The sequence below is a fragment of the Condylostylus longicornis genome, unplaced genomic scaffold (genome assembly GCF_029603195.1).
Source record: "Condylostylus longicornis isolate FDR11 unplaced genomic scaffold, ASM2960319v2 ptg000004l, whole genome shotgun sequence".
In the NCBI taxonomy this organism is placed as follows: Eukaryota; Metazoa; Arthropoda; class Insecta; order Diptera; family Dolichopodidae; genus Condylostylus; species Condylostylus longicornis.
This window is the reverse complement of record NW_026577973.1, coordinates 23,760,693-23,779,649: the sequence shown is the minus strand read 5'-3', so window position 1 is coordinate 23,779,649 and position 18,957 is coordinate 23,760,693. Positions and strand designations below refer to the sequence as shown.

Here is an 18,957-nt window from a genome sequence, read left to right as displayed (position 1 = left end):
TTCTGACGTTCGATATTTTCCGGCTTTTTTAGCACTTTTCCAAAAAATTTTTGAAAAAAAGTGTTTATTAGTTTCACTCTGTCCGTCCATCCGTGGACACTTTTTTTGTTTACAAAACTTCTACACCCTTGAAGATAGAAAGCTGAAATTTTACATGTACATAGATCTTTACTAGAAACTTATTTTCGTAGAACAAAATTTTTACCTATCTCCTCCCCTCTAGAAGTTATACCCCCTCAAAACTCTAAAAATGGCCTTTTTTAACTATTTGTTGCAATGAAGCTATAAGTATTTTTGAAATTTTTCAAACGCAGAAAGGCTGTGGGTTGCATCCCCTAATCCAATATACTATAGTTAAACTTTAGAAAAACAAAATGGCCGCTCAAATTTACCGTTTTCTAAAGTCCTTTTTTTCCAAATTTTTGATTTCGTTTTTCTTCTAGACCCCAGCCTGTAGAAGCTTGAAATTTTAGAAGCTTTTAGACATTAACCAATAGTTCATTTTGTTAGAAGAAAATTTTTTTTCATATCGACCCCCTCTCAAGGTATCGCCTCGTGAAATTTGTAAAATTTGAATTTTTGACACCTTATAATTCAGAAACCGCAAGCTTTTTCAAATTTCTATAAACGCAAAAAGCTAACGGTAAAAAATATAACTATTTATATATAATTATTTTTCTTAACTGGCACAATTAACCCTTAAAATCGAGCATTATGTTAACCCCACTTTATATTAATTTTTTCTTTATTTCAAAGACTGCATAAATCGTTCATCCTAAATATATGCAATCCTAAAAATAGTTTTATATATGAATGAAAATAATTTTAATAGTGTGGTAAGTATACACTTTTAAGTACAGATTGTATTTAAAAGCAGTATTTTCACTTGTTGAAGAGAAAAGTGCTACAATACAAACCATTGGTTTGACCAAACTTTATTATTTTATCTATTGACGAAGTATAGGTATTTTATTATTTTGACACTTATAATAATTAATTTTACTCGGTAAATATAATTTCCCTATATTTTATCAAGATTGTTATAATTAATATTATAAAAAAGTTTATTTTAAATAATGTAAGTATAAATTAATAGGCATATAAAATTTTATATAACAATTTTGTAGCACAAAATCTTTTTTATATTTAAAAAAAAATTGCTCATATCAAACAAAAATCAAAAAAAAAACAGCAAAATATTTTTATAACCAATTTTACATTTAGAAAACTACACAAATGGCAAGTACTTATTGTATCCATATGTTATCACCTCTAATGAAAAACTATTGTATTTTGAAAAATATTAAAGTTGACATTTAATTGGTCAAATTAATTGATAAAAGACTGTAATTAAATTTAAAACTAAATATTCTTTGTATACTTTTCATATACAAAGCAATTATACATGACTTCTATAGTAAGTAAATATTCAGTGTCGTTAATACATATAACATTAAAATATTTTTTATATATTAATCAAAACCTAAGTGTTCTCTACTATTTCAAAAAAAAAGGAAAAAAAAGGACAAAAATTACATTTACCTTTTTACTCCCAAAAATTTGTTAAGCCTCTTTTTCTCTTGAAAAAAGAAATTGATTCACATGTAAACTCATTTAGCTCTTTGTAATATTTCGAAAAGTAAAAGTTTTCTAAAATATTTTCTAAATAAGTTCTTTAAAGTTCTCTTTTACCAATCGAATGTTCTTTTAAAGGTTAATTTCCATTTAATATGCAGCTGTCCAAACAATAACATTTTTACACGTAAAGAGAAAATACTATTGCATATAAATATTTTAACTAAAAAACTCGATAAACAAGTTCTACAACCATTTCAGTTTTCCATATGAGTCAGTAAAATTTAAATTCTTGACTGTTTAAAAAAATTCCCTTACGCCCGGATATTGAATAGATTTTCATTAAAGCCACAATTCGTAGACAAATATACTAGTAAATGTGATTTTTTTTTAAAAAAAGTAATATAAAATTAAAACAAATAAGTTCAAAATTTAAAAAGAATAAAATTTCTCAAAATTTAAAATTTTAAGATGGAGCAATCTTTTATTTGCAGTGCGAAATATTTAAATAAATAAGCGTGTATACACATTAAATATAAAAATTTTTTTGAATACCATTACCAAACTAATATAATCATTATTTATGTATACATATAGATTTGTACAATGTATGTATACCTAATTTATATACAATTAAAGAAAAAACTGGTATTTTGTGAAATAGTGTACCATTATTTTATATTTTATTAAATTAATTAATTAATTTTAACCTGTTTGTAATTAGTTTAATTAATTTGAGAAAATAAATTAAAAAATATATATATATTCGTATAATATGACGAAAAAAAAAATAACAATGAAGAGAATAAAAACATTCAAAGCAGCAACAATTACTTGCAAATGAATTTTTAATGCAACTTTGTATTTAATTGAAAATTTTCGAAACTCTTAATTTTTTTTTTTAAATTTATTTAAAAAAAAAAAACTTATTTGTAATTTGTAATTTTATGGTCATCGCTTTTCATTTTAAAATGAAGCTTCCAACCAAATTCAATTACTTCAATAGTTTACCGATCGCAGAGTTATTCAACATATTTGACTGAATAAAAGCAGTGTTTACATTTTTATTTAAAAAAGGTATTGACATAAATAAATTAATTGAAGAAATAAGGGTATATTTTTTGTTGGAAAAAAAATTTCAATTAATTAAAATAAGACCATAAATATGAACATAACCTATAAGTAATACCAATGCACTCATATTACCATTTAGGAAGACTCTTATATAACATGTATTTTAATTTCAACGAAATTTTAAAATAATTTCGTATATTAAGGAAAATAAACATAAACTTTAGAAACAAATTATGCCAATTCGAACGAAAAAAATTATTATAATTATTTTTTATGCTTACTAATTTTATAATAATTAATAAAATAATTCTTTTTTGTACCTAACATATGTGTTTGAACTGAAAAATTTAATTTATTTAAATTTTTTTTTCGTAAATGTATCTATAATTTTTGATTTATAAGATAACAATTAATTTTCCCACGATCTTGAATATATTTAAGTATATATATAGTATAGAGTAATAAATTTAAAATTCATAAAATCAAAAATTAATTAATTAATTTTGTTATAAAGAAAAAATATATTGCAAAAAAATTAATTTGTTTATCTATATCTTTTTAATATTAAATTAATTTTAATATTTGAATAAAATATTTTTTTTTTAATTTTATACACAAATGTATTACTAATTTCGTTTTAAATTTGAAACATACGTATATATACATATACTTATAAGTTGACGAGCACAGAAAATAAAAATAAAAATCAATAAAACAAATTAATTTTTTTCTAATTAAATGAATTTTTTTAATAACTATTTAATTCACTAATTAAAAACTAATATGAATGTTTAAATAAATAAAATAAAAATATAATATACATTATGTAACTAATATATATAGATAACAAATTGAAATTCACGTAGTTTTTCGAAAAGTCTGTTATTTTTTTGTATAATATATAGAAAGTATTTGAACAGAGAGTTCGATTTGTTGAATTTACAGCTGAACACATGAACATTGTAATTTATGTTAATATTATTTATTTTGAATTATAATATATGCAAAACATTATAAATAAAACAATAAATTATTAAAATTTTACAATATGGGAGGTAAAAATTGATTTTAAACTATTTCCATGCCATTTCCCAATTATATAGAAGATTTTTAAATTGCATACACTGACAAAATTTGTCGTCAAAAATTATGACGTTCGAAGCGAGAGTTTATATACAAAAATTACATAGAAAAATTACAGTAGTTCCGAAAATTTCAAGTAAGTAATTTAGTTAGTTTAGTTTTTGATGTTTTTAAAGAAAATTTGCTTAAGTTTTCATGCTTTGAGTAAATTAAATTTAAAAAAAAAAGTTAAAATAAAAAACAAAATTATAAATTTCGATAATATTCTTTACACATATTGAAGTATATGCGAGCCTCATTGACAAACTTTTTGGGACAAGACGTACATAAATCAATTCGGCTTATTTAATCAACTAAGATAAAATCAGTAAAAAAACATGGGTCTTTTCCATTTTTTCCCAATATGAATTCTAAATTACCTGAGGTACATTAATCAAAATTTTAACAAAATATTTTAAATGTAGATTAATCTATGTACTTTTTACTGTCAACTTATTAGAAACATACTTTTTTTACTAATTTGTATTTGTGTATGAGGTGATTAAAAACTACAGGGTCCAGATTTGACTCATTAAGTTATTTCTTGTACTTACAGAATACTAATGTTTACACAATACGTTAAGGCATACATGAATGTTAGAAAATTTTATTATTCGTTTTTAATTTAATTACCATTATAAAAATTTAAAATAAAACTTTAACTTACTGTTAATTTATGAATTGACAAAAAATTAATTTCGTTATTGTTTTCTTGGTTAACAATGAAATTTTAATTTTTTTCAATAATTTTAAATTGTTTAATTCCGACATTTTTTTTATTCACTTAATTTAAATAAAAAGACTAATGTTGATTATAATTAATTTCAATTATTCGATTTCTTTCTTTGTTTTTTTTTTGTGTGTTGCTGCAAGTTGGCAACATAATTCAGTCATTTAATTTCGAATATTATTAACTTTGTAGTTCATATTAAAAGAATAAAATTGTTTTTTTTTTTTTTAAATATCCCACAATATTTTTAACTAAAAAAAAATAAAACCAAAAACCGATAAAAATCTTTAAAAGTGACATAAATTTTCTTTTATTTTAACTGATTTTTTAACCATATTGTTAAAAAGGAATCAAAAATCAAAAACAAAAGCAAACAAAAACAATAAAATAAAATGAATGCATAAAGATAAAAAGGTAACAAAACTTTACAAAAAACATAGTTAAGAAAAATTAATAAAACAAGATTTTTATCTCGAGAAATTAATTACTCCTTTTCAAAATATGATAATTTTATGATAAATACATGTATACGTATATATATATACAAATATGGAAATTATATAGAATAATAATGTGCGTGTGTGTTTAGGTATATGCATAATTAAATACAAAGAAAAAAGTCTACTACTGTCATTCATAAATTTTTTTTCTTATTTTTATTAACAAATTCGACAAAACAAGATTTTGAATTCCTATTCAACTTTATACTTACTCTTTTCTCTTACCATTTTGTTAGATTTTATAGGAATATAATCTCAAAATCAGGGACGTGATCACCAAAAATTATACAGCTTATTGCAGATTTGTAATAACATTATAAAATAATTATAATTTTCTTATATTATACGTGAATGAGAGTATTAAAATGCACTTGTCTCCAGAATTCATAAAATACTTGATATTGATTAAATTTTCATTTTCAATCGAATTCCGTAAAAAAACCATTTCTTATCTCTTACAATTTTGTACCAATTTATTAAAATGTGTGATGCTTTGTACACACACCTTATGTATGCCATATTTCATATTAAAATTAAGTTGAATATTTTGAAAAAATTTTATTTTCAATAGTTTGACATATTTTTAAGATACATATATTATATTCGAAACTAGGTTAGTTCGAAAGCTGAAATAAATTATTTATATTTTATATAAATATATAAATTATTTATAATTTCATATTATAAAGCTGAAAATTTTTATTATGACATGACTCCATTATTGCAATATAGAATAATAACAAACAAAGTAAATTCTAGGTGAAATTATTTAAAAAAATAAGTTGGCTAATGATGAAGAGTTTGCGAAGTCGGCAAAAAAAACTGAAGAATGAAAATATTTTGTGACAAGCATGCAAATTTTCCATAAGATATTGTGAAGAATTTTATTACGGTTGTTTATCTTAAAATACTGTTAATAATGTAAAATGCTGCTATTGTACAAAAAATTTAGTGAAAAAATTCATTCACCATACCTAACACCAAATGCTAGCGTATTCGCCAGCTTAAAAGAAGTCAACAAGTTAACGAATTCACCAAGCATAAAAGACCTATTAAAAATAAAAATGTATTCTACGTCTCTGATGATCAAATTAGGTTTTTTTTTTGTATAATATAATATTTAATAATTATATTAAAATAAATTGGATTTTATATTTTTGTAGATTTTTTGAAAAGACCTTCAGATTAGTAACAGTAGCTATAAAAAATTTTATTTAATAAAAAAAAAATTTTCAAGAATGAAATTCTTTCTTATTAAAATAACTTGAATATGCAATCATTATCATCATTACCATCACTGTTATTAGAATCATTTTTATTATAATCATCTTGTATGGCAGCTAGCAAACAGAATTTTTGATGACACAGAATTTACTATTGCAAAGTCACTTTTGTAATTTGATTTTTTGTTTTTTTTTTTTCTTTTCATTTTCATATAGCAATTTGTGTAAATTAAATATTTTTATTAATAAAAAATCTTGGGAGAACAAACTCAGAGAAAAAAAATTTTTTTTTTGAAATCTTATCTTAAACAGAAATGGTGTAATGTTTAACTCGAATAATTTTTTTTTGGTTTTTAATCAGGTAATAATAACATGGTAAATCCCCTTCCTTCTTATATATTCATATACAGCTCATAAACATAATCTAATATTGTTGAGATATTTAAAATACTATATTATGTGAATCCAACATATGCTTACATAAATATGAAAACAAAATTAGTAAATTAATTTAAATAAGTAAAAAAGAAAAAAATTTATAATAAAAAATCGAAAAAAAATTCAACCAACTGGTTTTACACATTTTAATTTTTTTTGTTTTTACATATTCTTTTATAATATTTGAGAATGTAGGCTTATCATCATGGAATTAATTATACATATTATATATGTTTTTTTTGTGTATATTCCTGACATGCTGCAGGTGAACACGCCGCGGTATAAACACTATAAAAAAGAATAAAAAAAATATTAATGGTTTTTGTTATTTTTTGAATAATAATTTTTCTTTTCTTTAAAGTGATGATCTGTTGAAAAACTGTTAGTTTAGTTTATTGAATTAAAAACCATGATAAAGGTCTAACAACTTAGTATGTATATAGATATACATACTTATAAATATATGTACATATACGGTTTTCACAGTGGAGAATGTATGGGAATATTTCACACTTGCCTCATATTTGTACACAAAAAATAAATAAAGTAGTGCGTTAATCTGTAAAAGGTTAATTATAATAATAAAACAAAAACAAAAGACAAAATCTGATACATAATTTTTGATAAGAATTCTTACAGAAAAAATTAATTTTTTAAAAACCAACAAAAAAACATTTAATGAAATTTTGTCATATTTTTTTTATTCAAATACAAGTATAGCGACAATTTGATATTTTGTTAAAGATTTTCATTAATTAAGAAAAAGAAAAAAAAATAAGAATTTAAAATGTGTATATTAAAAAATGATGACAATCTAACTTCCGGTCGACCTGTGGTGATTTTATTATTTTAAAAGCATACTTATATGCAGTATGAAAAATTCATTTATTTTTTGTTGAATGTATAAAATAATTATGAATTAAAAATAAAGATGGTGAATAGACGCGATTAATAAACTTTGATTTCTTTATTTTTTATTTTTTTTTCAATTATAATTTCTGTGATCTCAGACTGTTTGTCTCTGTTGTATAGCTTAATATATTTTAATATTACAGAATATTGTTTTATGATTTTATATTATACATAATTTATTGGTAGGTATATACATATGGATTTCGATAATGTATTTTCGAAATATGTGTTATTCAATGTATTAATTAACTCTTTATTATTCTACTCTATATTGTTGCAATTATTAATACATAATTATTAATTTTACTTAGGCAAAAAGTTTTTTCTTTTAAAATTAACATTTCAAACAAAATAAATATCGCAAGTTGTTAGAACAGCACCTAAGGACAAAAATTAGATTTACAAACATATTTTAATTATATTATTTTAGTATATGTATAAAAAGCTTTTGTCCAAAAGCGAATAACATGAAAAAATTCTTCATACTTTTGAAGGATATTACTATCAACGTTTAATTAGCAATTTTTTTTTTTTTTTTCCTTATTCACTCCTAGAAGGAGCATAGGGCTAGTACATGATTTCTCATGCACTAGTTTCACAGCGTCATAGAGTTTAACTAAGTAGGTGACTAACCTGCCGTAGTTTTATTTATATTAATTATTTGAGGTTATTAATATTTACTGTTTATTTTTCTTAGTTTTTTTTTTTAATATCGAATATTACGAATATTTGAAAATTACTTGTATAATATTTATTAGTATTGTATACTTATTAAGTTATAATAATATTGAATATAATTAGCAATTAATATAGGGTTAAAATTTAGTCAGCTTTTACTACTTTTAAAACTGATAATTAAAAATTGTATTTTCGAGTTATATTGTCGTTCTTCCGAATGTTCGACCTAAATTATTTATTACTTTAAAATTATATTGCATAGTTTTAGGATATCATATTAGTTTTTAAAGAGCGTCTGATAAAGACATTTGCTATATGAATAATATTTGAAATTGGAATACAATGGTAAATTTATATGGTAAATTTAATTAACAAAATAAATAAATTCAAAATACCTTAATACTATGGGATATTAATTGTATTTGCTCGAACTCTTTTCAATAAAAAATTAATATTTCATTTTAATAATTTTTATAATTTAATAAAAATTTGCGAAATGAATGAATGGACAAGAATTGTTGTATTGGTTTTAAAATCTAAAAAATTTCATTTTTCATCATTTGATTTGATTGCTTTAACTTGCTTTTTTTAATTATAATTAATGTTAGATTTTTCCTTGTAAAATTGCTAAATCATTTCAATTTTATTAATATTTTATAGCTTGTGGAATAATTTACTTTTTTTTTTGCCTAATTCATGTTAACTAATTTAATTTAGCAAAATATTTAGCAAACATTTTTTTTTAATTAATTGAATAAAATAATTAAATTTTGATCAACACATTAAGATAAGGCGTGATTAAATACAAAGCAAATCAAAAAAAAAAAATGAAAATAAACTGCAAAGTTTTGACTTTATTTTATTGGAACATAAAATTAATAATGATTTTAATAATTATATCAGATGTTAGATTTTATAAAATAAACTAATCATAAATTTTTATAACTGATATTATAATGGGTATAGTTATACATTATTAGCATAATTAAGTTGGTTTATGTTATAAAAATTAAAAATGTAGTCAATTTAATTTTGCAATGAATGCAAGTTGCTTATGAAGTTAATTACTTGAATATTTGAATATGAAAGCGTCATATTAATTTCTTAACAAATTTTATATATAATTGTAGACGCACAACAGGGTACTATACTGTAATTTTTGTATTTTTTGAATTCGACTTTTATTCTAACCTTAAATGTAATAATAAAAGAATAATTTTGTGCTCTTGCTTACTTAATACACATACGGAAAACCCACAATATCATTTAAGATTTTTTTTAAAAAAAAGTAAAATTAAAAATCACCCACTTCATTTTTAGCACATTACTTTATATTTTGTTTATTTTCTTTTATAAAATTTACACATTACATATTTAACCTTGACACTTTTTTAGACCATAATATTTTGTTTCTTTTATACTTAGATATTGTTCGTACTTACCTCATAGCATAAAGTGAAAGCAAGAAATTAAAAAAAAAAAGTTGAAAATTGTTGTTGAACCTTTACAAAATGTGCGAATTAGCAAATAAATATATATTGTACTCGTATACACACACTTACAGATATAGCTGGAAATTTTAAATATTTTCGTTTTTATTCGCTTTTTTTAGCAAAATGTTAAAAAAAATCTATTTAAACTCTTTAAACACTTTAAGAACTGAGATGAAAAAAAATATTATAAATTTACACATTTATTTCTATATATAACATACACATGTATAATTATATATAAAGCAAGTACCCACAAAATCTTTAATGTATATTTCAATATATAGAAGGCCACAAAGATGAAAATGTAAACGATGAAAATTTTCTGTAATTTTCTTGATAAAAATCCTTCTTGCGCGCCGTGTTTTTATGCACATACATATATATATATATATATATATATATATATATATATGAATCTACGTGAGAATGTATTTTTTATAAGATAAATTCATTTACATTTGCAAAATTTTATGTGTGTATGTATCACCGGTCCTCTTCTCTTATGATGATTATTTTGAAAGATTTTCGATTATTGTACAAAACGGTAGCAATTTTGGAAAATTTCATATAAATTAATAGCAGTTTTGGATTATAAGGAAAAATTATCTTAAGCGGAACAAAATTAAAAAAAAATACAAAAGTAAAAATTTATCAAAAAATAAAGTTAAATACAAACTTACGTAATTAAAATACTTATGTAAAATAAGTAATTCCAAGAATTTCATTCTAAATTTTCCACATTTTTTTTTTTCATTTTTAAGTACTTATTTTTATTATCGGAAAACAAAGAATTACGTATTGGATATTCATAACACACTGAAAGGAAAAATTTAACAGAAAACTAAGTAATTGGAAAAATTTGTATTAAATTGCATGTTTTCGAAAACGGATTTAAAACAAATTTCTGGCAAATTGACGTAATTGAAAGAAACTCGTTGGAATATTTCTATATTTTACAGTACTAGGCGAAAAATTTCTAAAATTGAATTTGCTATGTTATTATAAAGCATTACTTAAACTAGATTTAACATAAAATTTGAAATCCGCATACATACATGTACTTTGTAAATCAATAATCCTAATAATTAATGAAAATCGAGCTTCCGTTTTGAAGATAATCACGGCAATAAGGCAAATTTTATCTCCAGCAAATGGAAATATTAAAGCAAAATAATGGCTTTTTTTTCTAGAAATAATTATCACTAACCATTCTGGGAATTTCAATATAGCGAAACTTTGATTATTGTCAAGTCCTAATTTTGTGTGATAGTTTAAACTACAAGTATTAATGTTCGTAAATGATTTTATTCCCAGAAATCTGTAAAAATTAAACAAATTTGCTATTTTGATAATAATTTAAGGATCCGTAAATGGTTGGCTCCACGGTATTATATAATAGGAGTTTTTTAAAATCAAATACATATGTACAAACAAACGTAAAAGAAGCACAAAAAAATTTATTGCCAACACTATAAAAGAAAAAATCTAAGAAGAATTTTCGGAGAAAAATAAAATTATCAGAAAAAAAGGAGGAAAAAAAATAAAAGTGAATTAATTAATCTCACCAAGAAACATTAATTAGCAGCAGTAATTGGTCGTGCAAAAAGCATAAAAAATATAAAAAACAAAATGACAAAGAGTTTTAAAAGAAACGAAAGAAGAATGGTTGTGTTCTGGAGTCGATCGATGCAAGGAAAGAAGAGGAGAGAATAAAAAATGAAAAAAATTTAATCATTCAAGAGATCTTCTTCATTTCCCTTTTTTTATAATATAAGTATTACAATTGTATAATATAACGTATAAATTCTGAATGTATATAAGTGTATATACTTGTGTACACGTAAATTTTATTCAAGGAGAATTTTTTGAACTCACCAAAAATATTTACAAAGAAGAAAATTGGTTATTAATTGTTAAGACTGACTCTCTTCATAATGGCAATTGTATAAAATGAAATACAACGCACACATTTATATATGAATGTATAAAAAACAGCATGTACTTTTGTACACAATGATGCCCCAGAAGAAATTCACAAGCCATTTTCTTAAATATATTTTTTTTTCTTATTTGTATATGTATGTACATATATAACTTCATTTGTGTTATAAACAAGCGGTGCATAAAAATATACATAATACATAAATATTCTATTGACACTAAAAACTATCTATTCTTGTTTAACTTTTATATAAAAATTAAGCGCATGCGTATCGCCTTATGTATCAGGTTTCTTTGTATATAATTATGTGTATATAAAAATTTTTTTATATATGGAAGTATATAATCTATTTTCCACTATTTTAACTCCATTATTCAATATTCTTCTTTTGATACTTGTGTCAAATTATAATATTATTAGTTGCACTTATGTATTATATTCATTTTCCTAATAGCTTGTTCATATAATCTATGCTACAAAATACGCATGTAAAATAATTCTCCGTTGAAGTTAATAATGGTAGAATTTTTTAAAAATTTTCCCAATATTTGGTATATTATAATATGTATTGCTTTTAAATTAATCTAAGGAAGCATCTTAATGCAGTAAAATGAATGCACTATAGATAATTAAAAGAATATAGAATAATTAAAATTTTTAAATTTTGTAATTGGAGTCAGATGAAGTAAAAAACATGTATTTTTTGGAAACATGTATTTTAAGTTATGTACCGCACGCCTTTTGTATAAATTTGACTTAATAGTTATAAATCGGATACAATTGATCCTCTATTTGATTATACCATTGTATGACTCTGAGAGATTAAGGAGAACAACTATAAGGTTTCACATCCATTCATATTATTATTGTGTGTTCTTAGGCGTGGCTATAGTAATTATCACCAAAGTAGTTAGCATATGAATATAACATAAATGAAATCTTAATGTTCTCTGAAAAATTACAGAGCAGAAGTCAAAATGACGTATAGAATCTTGAAATGAATTTATTCAAAGATTGTTGTGCTGTATTATTAAAACTTTTCCTGAAAACACTGTAAAATAAAATTTATTTTGAAGGTATATTAATTGGAACTACATGAAATGCCGTCCAGATTGCAACAAATTAAAATAAGCGATTGTACTTTACTCATCGACCATTTTTGAAAATTTTACAAACTTTACTTAATTCATTTTTGAGTTACAATTAGGGAGGGATGACAACAACAACGACGACGTAAGGCAAACCGATATACAAAGAAAACAACTCAAATTTTGACACTCAGCAATAATATTTAAATACAAATATTTCTATTTATATATCGAGAAATATATAACTGGGAAATAATCCCAGTGTAACAAACGGAATTATGAATTTTAACATTATAAAGATTTAGCATTTAAATGCTCTGAATAAAACAATCAAAGACAGTTAAAAAATTAAAGAAGTAAACAGTACTTTCTTTCAGTTTTCATTTTCGAGAAAAATTAATTTTCATGTTCAGATTTATGTTTATGAGCTGCTTATACTTGTACATGAAATTTAGATATTTGTGATTTTTGTCTCTTAATCTTTAAAAAAAAGGCTTTCTGGAAGATTGCAAGAACAGTTATTCGGAACATAGTGTTTAGAAAATTGTTACTCAGTTTCCTTTTTGTTAACCCCCTCAGTAACTGGTTACTATCCGTTTTATTTCGCAATGCAGTGCAAAACAATAAAATTAATTTCATAAAAAAAGAAATTTTTTCTTTATAATTGCAAAAAATTTTACTGCATTTCTTTTATTGATTTAAATTATACAAAAATCTTTCGACACGGAAAATACTTGTTTATTTTGAGTTCCACTTTCATTTTTTAATTTTAAAAATTTTTATTCACTTTCATGCAGAGATTTTTTCTTAAAAAGGGAAAAAAATAAATAATAAAATTTAAATTTTTTTTAATTACTAAATAATTATCTTTTTCCTTTACTTTTTTTAACTACTTCATAATTATTTTACCTCCATTTATTTTCTATAATTATTTGTTTTTCAATTTTCATTCTTTAAAAATATTTTTCTTTTGAGTAGCTTACTGTTATAATTATGATGTCCCTTTGAATACCTTGCATACAAAATAGCGATAATACCGAACAACAACTGCAGTTGTTAAATACATCTCTTTGTTTTTGCTTATTATATAATTTTTTTCCATAATTTTTCAATTAACTTCAAGAAATTGTCCAATTAATATTGTAAGAACAAAAAGAAATGCTGTTCTTTTCCCTATATACTCTCAAAACTATAATTATAGAGAGAAAAAAATCCAATGAGAATTTTACTAAGTATAAGCATAAAAGTAAAAACTCTTAAGAAAATTAAAACACACAAATCGTTATTAAAAAAAAAAAAGACTTATTTGAATATTATAAGACATACTAATGGGCACATATTAAAGTGTATAGATGTGTGTATGCATATACAAAAAAAACTGAAAATTTATAATACATCCAATTAATTGCATGCAATTTTCACTCCTTGATTAAAGCGCGATATAATAAATTATGTTTTTATTTATAATAATTGTATATACTTTTATATAATTGCTATGTTATTAATGGGACTAATTCATGAATGCATCTTATTAAAATATATACTATAATAATAAAATGAGAAAAAGAGAAGGTTAATCTCAAATGAGTTTCCTTCTTTTTTACACTACAGTGTGTTATTGTTTATTTTCGCCATAATTTACACGAAATGTCCTAAAATGTGTTGAAAAGTGGAAAAAAAGAAATTGAAAGAAATTGAAATAAAAATGTCTAGCGTTTTATTTTATTCAAACAAAATGTTCATACGTATGTTAATTATTTAGTAAACATATTAATTTATATTGCTGTATATACTTACAATATTTTGTTTACATATAATTATGTATCTGTATATAAGGATGGTATGCAGGAAATTCTGTGAGTGTTGGAAAATACGCCGTCAACAACAAAGTGAAGATTTAAAAGGGGCAAAATCCCGGAAAAAATAACAACAAGAGAACATAGAATCAAAAATTTTTAATTCGCTCTCTATTTAAGATGTATAAATGTAAAAGTATAGATGTACATTATTAGGTATATCCCATTTTGATCGGATAAACTGAATTGTAACCAAATGCAAGTGTTTAATTATGCGTTTACATAAATAACGCCTTAAAATATGCAATGTAAAAAATGTTATTATTAATATTATAAAATTTATTATTTTAATATTTATTTTAAATTGCAATATTAAATATCGATTAATGTTAACTGAGACACTTGAAGTTGGAAAAACGAAAAATTTGTTAAATTTCAAAAATTTTAGTTCATATTTTAATTTCTATTTAAATTTTTAAGTTAAATTGTAATTTTGAACGCTATATTACAAAAGTCACATTAAGAGAAATTGGGTTTGAACGAATATATTTTTCTGAGTTCTGACTCTGCTCTTTGAAATGCAAAACGGCATACCCTGCACAACATAATATTCATAAAGTAGTTTAAATACGTCTGTGCATATTATTATACACCGTATTCAAATCAAATGTAAAAAAAATTGCTATATTATTTCTAAATCAAAAAAAAAATTATAAAATAAAAATAATTATTCTTTTTTTTTATTTGAAAAGATCCAACACGTTATAAAAATCGCGTTTTATGCACAAAAACAAATAAAAAACAAAGTTAAACTGCTAGTAATAAAATATTGCATGCAATTCGCTCACTTATTATTTATATTTTTTCTTCTATATATGTTAGGTACATGATTCATATATTTTTTTTCGCATACTATGCAAAAATTCATTATATACCCTCACACATATATACTTATATATATATTCATGATTATAAACATGCTGCTAATATAATGTTACTGTAATGTTTTAACATAATTTATGAACAAATGATGCATACTTTTATAAGTGAATTTAATATTTTGCTGTTGTTCATTGTAATACCCGCTAATGTAATACTTGAAGACAACAAAAAAAAAACAAAATATTTACTAAATAAAAATAATAAAAAAAACACAATGTATCTATGTGTATGTGTGCAATAATAATAGTCAATGCGAACCATCATGATAACATTTTGATTTTATTATTTTGTTATGCATTATAAATGTTACACTCAGAATGCTGTATTTGCATATAAAATGTAACAAGCATTATTAATTTAATATATTATTAAGTACAAAATGCAATTTACAATTTATTTTATTATTATTGTATAATGCGATAAACAAATATAAAATATGATAAATTACAAAATAAAGCATACACCTAGCGCCGAAAAAACTCTTACAATGTACACTCTATTTAGAATTATGTTTTAAATTATAATAAAATTTTCAAGTACCCCTGAGTACCCCACAAAAAAAACTTTTACAAGAAGAACCTTCTATGTTTAAGGTGAAAACATAACTGTTGGAAAAATGCCAATTAGACCAAATGTGCCAAATCCAATTAAACTCTTAAAATTTAAGCTTTTTGATTCTGATTTAAATTCTCATTCTTGAATTTTTGAAAACTTGAATTTTTTATACGAAAATTAAATATTTTTACAGGAAAAAAAATTACTGCTTTTATAAAAAAAAATTAAATGCCGGATATTTTCTGCACTAGGTGTATTTGTACATAGGTGCATATGAACATATATATATTATAAGAACAAAAATGTGAACATAATATTTAAGCAAATTCATTTAATGTGGCATCTAAAACAGTTTTTGATTCAAAATGAGGGCCGTGCCAGTCTTCATACCTATATTATATTATTAGATCATTATTATTACATAAATATATGAAAATACTATTAGAAATACATGCATGTATAGGGATATATATTTGACTACATACATAATAATTTTTAGTACTTTGAAAATAAAAATAAAAGAAACTGCCATCTTTTATAAATATTGTTTAGACTTATTTAATTGTTCTGCCCATTTTCATCGTAAATTCTCTTATCCACTACACCCTAGTTATTTTACAATTTTTTAATTTAAATTTATTATGTCAAGATATGAAAAATTATTAATTAATTTATGGTTAATTTGGATAATTAATTGTTTTAATGCTTTCATAACAAATTATAGCAAAAAAAAAGCAAACATAATTGTAATTTTATAAAATATAAAATTGCATTTATAAAAATAGCAAATTTATTGTATGTTTATTCAAATTTGCATAAAAATTATATTGTAAAGGACAATTAGAAAAACTATGCACAGTAGAGTCTTTATATAACAAACAATTTCTATAATATTTAATTTCTAATAAAATTTTTAAAAATCTGGCAAATATTTTGTAATGCAATGTCTTTGGTATATTGTGTACGAAATTTCTGTGATTTTTAAATGTTCATTATATAAAGATCCTATTGTATTCATAATATATGTATTTACATATGTATGTATAAAAAAGTTGCAGTAAATTTAGTGAAAATAATTAATTTTTATTTTATTTTCCTTTTTAATGCATTTAATAACGACATTATATTGCGCCTCCTCTTAAATATTTTTAGTGAAGATATGAAAACAAAAATAATAAAATCCCACCTAAAATAATAAGAATTATATTATACTCGTAATATTTTGTTTGACGAATATTAAATATTGTAATGGTATGGATGTTAAAGTGCCAAATGAAAAACAAGAAAAAAACGTGAATTAAAAGCAAAAAATTCAAATTTAAAACAACTAAAAAGAAAATCTTTAATTTTATAAAGATCTGTGTAATGTTGTTGCACTTCTTCATGCTCTTTTGAATACTAAGAATTCACGCTATTTGTTTTTTAATTTTAGCGGAACCATAAAAAAAGAAAAACAAAAAACTAAAATTATTTTTAACACAATAATTGTTATTTGTATTAATACTTATGATATGTATATGTGAATGTGTACTTACATTTTATTCAAAAAGATGTGGTGTATAATATGTACCTACATATGTATGTCCAAGAGAATGCATTTAATGTATGCTATATAGTATACAATACAAATGGTTGAAAGTTTAATATTCCGCAGCATTTATTCAAAAAAAGAAATACAAATTTTTAAATGCATTTTTATGAATTTCTTACATGCACTTTTGACACTATACGTTTCTTATTACAATTTGTATGTATACATACATACATTCACATACGTATACATTATTATTATGCTAATTACTTTATAAATATAATTATATTTTATATTATATAAATTGTAAACTCTAAATTATATTGCAACTTTTCGATTGCAATGATTGTGTATTTTTCTAAAAAATTAAAATTTCCAAATAAGAAAAGCTGAAAAATTACAAATATTTCATGCGAAAGTAAATATGACATTGTGCATCATTTTGTACATATAATATATTATACTTTATTTATTCTATTAGAATTAAATTCATTTCCTTTATTGTAAAATATAATTTAAAAAATAAATAAAGAAATTAATAAGTAAATAAATTACTCATATGTAATTATTAATAAAAATATGTGATAATTGGAACGTAATTCAATTACAATATATGAAATTATAAATGATAATTGATGAATAATTAAATACAAATATGCAATATTTTGTATATTGAAACGTTTAACATTATATATTCTTCATATTTGCAGAACGAACTACAATTCTGTGAAATCTAATTTGTATACTTGCATAAGATTGCTTTATATGAATAAAATATGTGTAAATTTTTGTTTATAATTCAAAAAATCAATAGGTGATTATTGTACCTTGTTCAATTTGCTTAAAATTCAAGAATGAAATTCTAAATAAATAAAGTGGGGTCAAACCAATGGTTTGTATTGTAGCACTTTTCCCTTCAACAAGTGAAAATTCTGCTTTTAAATACAGTCTATGTATACATATCACACTATTAAAATTATTTTTATTCATATACTCGTACAAAACTATTTGTAGGATTCCATACATTTAGAATGATCGATTTACGCAGTCTTTGAAATAAAGCAAAAATTAATATAAAGTGGGGTTAACATAATGCTCGATTTTAAGGGCTAATTGTGTGAGTTAAGAAAAATAATTATATTTTTTAATGTCATGGAATTTACCGCTAGCTTTTTATGTTTATAGAAATTTGAAAACGTTTGCGGTTTCGGAAATATAAGGAGCCAAAAATTCAAATTTTACAAATTTCAAGAGGCGATAACTTGAGAGGGGGTGGAGATGGAAAAAAAATTTCTTCTAACGAAATGAACTATTTGTTAGTGTCTATAAGACTCTAAAATTTCAAGCTTCTAGAAGAA

General features: G+C 22.4%; 1 protein-coding gene across 1 annotated transcript in view; it reads right to left on the bottom strand.

The window, feature by feature from the left end:
• The window catches only part of LOC129608492 (muscle segmentation homeobox), a 65,926-nt gene that overhangs the window by 28,466 nt on the left and 18,503 nt on the right, over positions 1 to 18,957 (bottom strand). The gene's annotated exons all lie outside the window — the stretch shown is intronic.